Here is a 7567-nt window from a genome sequence, read left to right as displayed (position 1 = left end):
GATGTTTCTGGGGATAAGAGAAAGTAGATCTTTGGGGGTTATTTGGTTCTCCGCAGTAACCTCATACTTCGGTACACCTTAATTTTCTACCATCGGATTATCTAGACGAATATCTGATGCTGATGGGGCATGCTTCTTGGTTGTAAGCGTGTCTCATCATGTTTTGATGGCTTGGTTCGCATGCCTTCCACGTATTTCTTCATAGACACGTGGCTGAGGGTTAAATATGTACACACATCAGCTCAGCTCGAGTGATGGCAGCAGAGAATGGCAGTGATGTTGTAGACGAAGAAGGAATATATATATATATGGACTGAACGTTCGAGTCTGCTGAGAATATAAGAGATCGAGATGGAAGGAGAAGCTTGGAGCTCGAGCAAGTGATTATAAAAGTTGCTACTCGAGTGATCATGGTTGTTTGATGTTCGTTAGTGAAGAGTTGGTCGATGTGCAAAGAAAAAAGCTTGAGTTTGAGAAACAGGAAACATGGAGTTGTTTGCAGAAATGAAGTTTGAGTTGGAACTGGAGTTCGATCTAGGGAGTTAACCGGAGAAGCTAGAAAAGAGATGTTGAAATCCAGGAGAAGTTACGTCTTGAAATTCCCAGACGTAATTGAAAATAAGAATAAAACCAAGAATGTTACAGGAGAAGTTACGGCCGGAAAGTCTTGGCCGTAGAAAAATAATGAAGATACATTGTCATTTCTCCATAACTGACAGACCAAATATTTAATGGGCTGGACCTTATTCGTATTTGCGCGGCCCATGCGGCTGTAGGTTTGTGTTTTGGTCGTGAAACAGTGTTGGGCGTGACATATTTTGGAATGTAGGCTAGGTTTTGGCAACCAACTTTACACGGGATTTGGAGCACATGTACTTCTACAATTTGGATACTATAAAAGAAACACTTCTTAGCCTATATATCATATCTCTACATTTCATTACACTTTTGTGCTTCATTAATATTCTAGGGTTTACCCCTTTAGGGGGGAAACCGGGAAACTGTGTAATCATGAGAAGCTAAACTTCTATTGATTGAGGATGAATTCAATGTTCTAAGCATAAAGCTTTATTAATTATATAAATTTGTTCGGAGTTTTAGTCACATCATCGTTTGTTTTCACTATTTTTAGGGTTTATGATTGATTAATTAGATTGTTTGGAGTGCACACTAGATTAATATTTTGATCATTCTATTGCTAGTATTGAGTTAGGAGATAAGTAATCGTCGAATAATTCATACACAAGTAGAAATCGCGAGACCTTGCAGAGGGATTCTGTGGAGCAATTGCGAGTGAAGATAACATCAGCAAGTGAACCTTGAGCTAAGAGTTTAACTACTGGAATCAACCTAATTCACAAAGCCTAAGCGTTCAATTGGATTACACCTTGAGTGAACTACTACTTGGAGGTTCGGTTGAATAGAATCTTATATTGGAGAGCTTCCATATCCGTGGTAAAAGGAGATTTGGGGATAACACTGGGCTAGCTGCTGTTCTACGGTTGGTGATGAATTGTTCTAACGAAGATAGATAAGTATACTAATCCAGTTATCGCTTGGTAACGGTGAAGGATTCCTTGATCATCTCTTTATTTTATTTGTTATTCATTTTATTTTACTTTAAACCAATCCCCCTTTGTTTTATCTTATTTTGCTATCTAAGTAACATATCAATTACACAACTCTCTGTGGGAACGATCCTTACTACTGCTATATTATTATTTAATTAGTGAGAAATATTTCGATTACTTTGTTGTGGTTACGACACGCATTAAATTCATTTGGCGAAGTTGGGCGGCCGAGATGATTTTGCGGTAGCTAATGGCCGCCGTTAATTTAATTTAGGTTTTAAAACCGTGTGGCCAACCTATTTTTAGGTCAACGTTTTTGGTGTTGGCGCGTGCTGGGGAGTTGCTCGTCCGGAAAGCACAATAGTTGGGCCACTAGTGAGCTTATCCGCACCTTGCTCGTTGATTGAGATTGAATCTAGGCCGGTCAATTCAGCCGGCGAAGTTGGGCGGCCAAGGTCGTTTTTCGGCAGCAATATGCTGCAGCTAACATAAATTAGGGTTTTATAACTCGCGCGGCGAACCTACTTTGGGTAAACATTTGGTGACTCCGTTTGCGAGTTGGGAGGATTCCGGTTGGCCAAGCCATTAGTGGGACCGCCGGTGAGTAAGGTGATGCTTGTCCGGTCGTGTTAGGGAGCGGCTAACCTTGATAAATCGAGTGGCCAAATCGTACGGCCGTGATCATTTTTGAGACGGACATGGAAGTCTAGATTAGATTCCTAAAGGAATTAGGCGCATCGACCAACCAACTTCAAACTTTATTTAAAAGTGTGTGTGGCAAGTTTAGAGCGATCTAAATTGTCGATGACAAAGGGGGTCGGCAAGAAGCAACATAGAGTGTGGCCGGTCGGCCACAGGTGGCGCATGTTGGAGCGGATCGGACGGCCAAGTGGCACGGCCACGCCTCCTCTTGTTGCTGCTCCTACTTGCCACAGCTCCTCTTTTACTTCTCGTTTTCTGATTTTTGGGTAGGACTTTGCTCCTACTAGTCCATGGCATATTAATTTCCTAGCTTACCTAGGTTTGGTCTCGACCAATATGGTTCGAGATATTGCGCATGGCGCAAAAAACCTAATTTTTGCAAATTAATTAGGCCAAATTTTGAATTTTATGAGCTATCACAAAATTGAAAAATTTGATAAATTCTGTGTGTGACACAAAATCCTTTAACTTTTATCCTCGGAGAGCAGTTAGCACGTCTTCTAACTGAGTACTTTTCATGCAGACCTTAATCTTGATACTTCGGGAAATTCATGTTGTTCAGCTGCGAGTGAACACTAATTTTCATGTCATACCAATATTAAGGGTTCATCCGGGGAACATTGCATAGGAAAAATACTCAATAAGCCATAAAGTAATGAATAAAGCAGGCGAGAATTTACTGAATATTTGGGATTGTTGCTACATGCACCATTCTGAATAAATATACTGAATTGCTCAATACATGTATGAGTAAAGAGGCTTGAGCACTCATCATCTTAAATGGCTCTGTTTCTTTGCAGAATAACAACATATTAAATGTAGGGTTTTACAATTTTATCCCTGAACTAAAAACTACCATCAACATTAAGTCCCTTGTTTAGCATGTAACAATGACATTGTTGTGCGGTAAGCACTAGATGGTGACAAATAAAGATAAAACTTATGAGGCAAAGTAGACAGATGTTACCAGGATAGAGGCCGGCTCGGTCTTTAAGCAAGACATGTTTAATGTTGTATCAAAGTGCGCTGTGATCGTCCTCCTAGCACACGTCAATTGTCTTCAGGTAGATAAGTATCTGATCAGTTGATATCCCGCATCTAATGCCTTTATATACGGCAGGTAGAGAATCCTTTATTTTCCTAGATCTTATCAATTTGCGGAATATAAAAGGGAGCACTTGGCCTTTTCTTTTCATATTGATCATCGCAGAGTTGCACTCATCTTCTTTCCAGGTATTGCTTCATATTCTCTTGTAGCTCTTTTTTTTTTACGTAGGTTGTTGATATAACCATAATGCTTCTCTGTGGTACATGATGGGGACTCCTGGCGATGATTATTCTTCTAATTCTCCGGAGAAGAGTTTTGAAGTTGATAAACCCAGGATTTCCACGTTTGAGGAGATTAGCTAAAATTGATCCTCCGTTTCATGAAGCTGGTCGGGCCATACAGGGTATGCCTCTCACACATTTACGCATCGTTCGAGAGTATGTTCAAGCTTTCCTGGCTTCAGTTAGCATGGAGGAAAAGTGGAGGCACGATGAAGCGTCTCAGCAATCGTCTCAGCCAGCGATCGCCAGAGCTGAAAAATTCGAGGCTCGGCTAAAGCGACGAAGGATTGGACATAAGCAGCTTCCAGGTGAATATAAGCATGATTACCCTATTCATAATGGCGTCATAATTCTTGAGTCTGACTTGGACGAACTGGAACATCCTAAAAAGGTTGTTGGAGCAGTTTCTGAAAGGGATGTCGGGGCAGCCTACGAAGAGTGTATAGGAGCAGCATCTGGAGAAGACGTTGAAGAGGACTTTGAAGTGGATGTTGGTACAGCTTTCAAGGAAGATGTTGAAGCGACTCCTAGAGAGAACACTGAAACAGCTGCTAAGAAAATTGTTGAAGCGGCTTCTGAAAGGGAAGTTGAGGTGGCTTCTAGAGAGGATGTGGGAGCGCCTTGTGAAAAAGATGTTGAAGCATCTTTCAATGAGTATTCCAGAGAAGGCGTCGCTGATCCCTGTGTTAATGCTGATTAACTAGATTTCCCACTATGTTATTTCTTTTATATATGAGCATCTTTTTCGTAGCTTGCGGATGCTCCTTTGTAATTTAGTAGTTTTCTATTCCATGTGGCTGGATCCAGGGATACATCAAATATAATCTTTCATCCGTGTTGCTTTGATGGTTTTATGTTTCCAGTTGCATGAATGAATGAAACCTCCCAACTAAGAAATCCAAATCCTTAGAAAATTTCGCAATATTTTGTAGCGTTCCTTGATAGGGTTATGGTAGAGCCACACTTAGTACCTCGATCGCAAAATCTGGGTCCTTCCCATTCTTATGTTTGATAATCCCCGGTGCAGATTACATGCTTCTTGAGTATTTGTGGCATGCCGACCAGATGTGTAGAAGCATGGGCACACTTCCACGAACTAAAAGATCCAAAATCCGTGTTCGTTAGGTGAGGAGGCTTCATCTCCAATTTATGGCGTGTAGGAAGCTTCATCTCCAATTGATGGCGTCTATAATATGATTTGACGCGCCGTCTGAAGAAGAAGTTGCAACCTGGTAGTGTCACGTGTGTTAACTTTAAATTCACTGCATTTTGGCTCCACGAAGGGATTCCAAGATCCGGAACACTGCAGACAACACAACTTCTTCTAGGGATCTCGTTAGGTGAAGGTTGAAGCAGGTTGCTCTTTGGGATGCGAGTGATGTTTGCTCCAACAGGAAAATGTCGTTGTTTGATGATCTTGTGCTTCCTTTTCTTTTACATATTCCCCTTTTCCATGTTTTTTGAAAGATATGAGGTATCTCTTGTATGGTTAAATTTTTATGATTTCGAATCAATGGGTAATGATTTTGTGAGGGTTCGGGTTTACTCGAGACTTTTCCTTAAGATGATTCAGGAGTAAGAATTTTTATTTTAAAAGAAATGATGCTTTGATTGACTGATAAATTGAAACCCTAATTATGAATGCAAGCAGTGCAATCATTTTGTAGGAATTACAAATATTGGATGAAAAGGGAAATTGCTAAAGGAAACACTAAAAGGGATTTTGGACGAGATAGCGGCACGAAATCTTAGGTATTGAAGGGTTTGAGCCACCGGGCGTGTATTACTACGCCTTCTAGCTTTTCAGTATTGACGACCTTGCAGTAACCTCCCAAAATAATTTCCGCCACTAGGTACGTCTCGTCTTTCCCTTCTATGGGATCGGACGGAGCAGGCTGAGCAACAACTCTCACTACCATATCTCCAACTTGGAATGGGTTTGGGTGTTTCGCCATTACTTTCCTAGATTCCTCATCTTTCACTGTGACAACTTCTAAAATCTTGATAAAATACTTGAAAGGACCAGCATCCCATTGACATCTCCTAGTGACGGCCGGGTTAATAACCGGATCGAGTCCCCAAGCCTTGGCGGGAGGAGGAGTGACTGGTTGCAAAAAAAGTTTGTTCAATAAGACTTAATTGTGTCAGGAATATGCGAACATATGCTGATACGTTCTCTTCAGGCAGTTGTGTCACATTCGCGAGTTGTTGATATGGCAACAAATAGTCTTCAGGATTGGATGGCTTGTTGGAGACCCTTTCAGGTATAGACACTGGTAAAGGACATACTCCTAGCTTCGTCTTGTTATCGTGTATCCATGAGCGCCCCAGGACCATATCATAATTTGGGTACTCTTTAACCACATGAAATTTGGCGTGTGTTAGAGCATCTTCCACCTTGATTTCGAGATTGATGTACTCGTAAGCATCTCTGGATTCTCCTTCTTAGTTTTTGATTATGTTTGGGTAGTGAACAACTTCCTTCTTTGAAATCTTTGCATCTCTCATAGTCTTGACAGTGACAATGTTGAAATCAGAGGCCGCATCAATCAGTGTGATGTCAAACTCGACATCGTTCAAGTGAGCGGTAGTTAGGAGTCCCCAATTGCATCTATTAGTCGCGCTTCCCAGGAAAGATTGGGGTTTGGGAGCGGCTTCCCTGACTGGAAACAGACGCTTGCCTGATACAACACGGTTGAAGGCTCCAAATATGTCTTGACGCTGCGCCTTGGAGAAATACAGAATCTCACATAAATGTTCCATCATAGACTGTACAGTTTTGTGGGCCGAGTCCCCAGAAATCATGAAGCTCCTGACAGGAAGGGGATCTATGTGAACTCCTTCAGTACCTAATTGAAGTTCTCCTGCATCCACCTTCTCTTTGAAAATGCGCTTCAATATGTTGCAGTCACTAGTTGGGTGATTGACAAACCTATGGTAACGACAATATTTGGGATTTTCCATCTCTTCTTCGGTTGGTGGACGTATGAGAGGAGGTAGATTGATGGTGTAATCTTGAATCCATGCTTCTAAGAGTTCTATTACTTCTTCAATCGGAAACGGGAAGGTTAGAGCAGCCTCTTCAGTTTCTTGTTGCTGTGCAGGCGTATTAGCCGCAATTTTTCGAGTTTGAGCTGTCTGTTGTGCTAGTACCGCACGTTTGGGTTGTTGTTCTGTAGCTAGAGCTTTTCTTTTTCCTCACTCACTTACCACGCTTACAGAGGGTTGAGTGTTGTATTGTTTGTTGATGAGGCGTCTTTTCCCTCGAGTCTCGCGTACATCTTCATTCCTGGCGGGCCGAGTTCTTTCTAGCAAGGCTGGTGCTGTTGTGGACGACCACTTAGCAGATTCATGAAGTTCGGAGAATGTTTGGAAGCGCATGTTCTCCAGTAAAGCGCGATACACGGGTACCACGTCATTAATGCACAGCTCCATCAATTGATGCTCGGTTACATTTGGATCATGACAATCTAGCGCTTGAATCCTGAATCTCTTGACATAATCATTTGGATGTTCATTGTTTCGCTGAAACATCCTTCCCAAGTCTGATAAAGTGATTTGCCCAGACACAAAGAAATGTTTCTTGTAGAAAGCGATAATCATTTCACACCAATTGGCTATGCTGTTTGGTGCGATGTTGTTGTACCAGGTGTACGCCCTTACAGTGAGTGATTTTGAGAATTCTTTCAGGCGGAGGATGTGGTTGTATTCATGCTCCCCTAGTGATTCCAAAAAATGATAGATGTGTTCATGAGCGTTACCATTACGCTCCAGGTCCTCTTGTGTGACGAAGTTGGACTGTTGATTCCTTTCTGATGGTCGTTCAGGAGCTACACGAACTTCTTCATCCATAAAGATACGCCCTGCTGAAGTACTCGCGCCAGGTATAATGAAAGTGTTCCTTGTCTTCTCCATTTGGGGTCGACACGGTTCTGGTGGTAATATTTCCGTTAGCGTCTTGAGAA

The sequence above is a fragment of the Papaver somniferum genome, chromosome 7, assembly GCF_003573695.1.
Source record: "Papaver somniferum cultivar HN1 chromosome 7, ASM357369v1, whole genome shotgun sequence".
In the NCBI taxonomy this organism is placed as follows: Eukaryota; Viridiplantae; Streptophyta; class Magnoliopsida; order Ranunculales; family Papaveraceae; genus Papaver; species Papaver somniferum.
The sequence above is the reverse complement of the archived record's forward strand: the minus strand, read 5'-3'. Positions refer to the sequence as shown.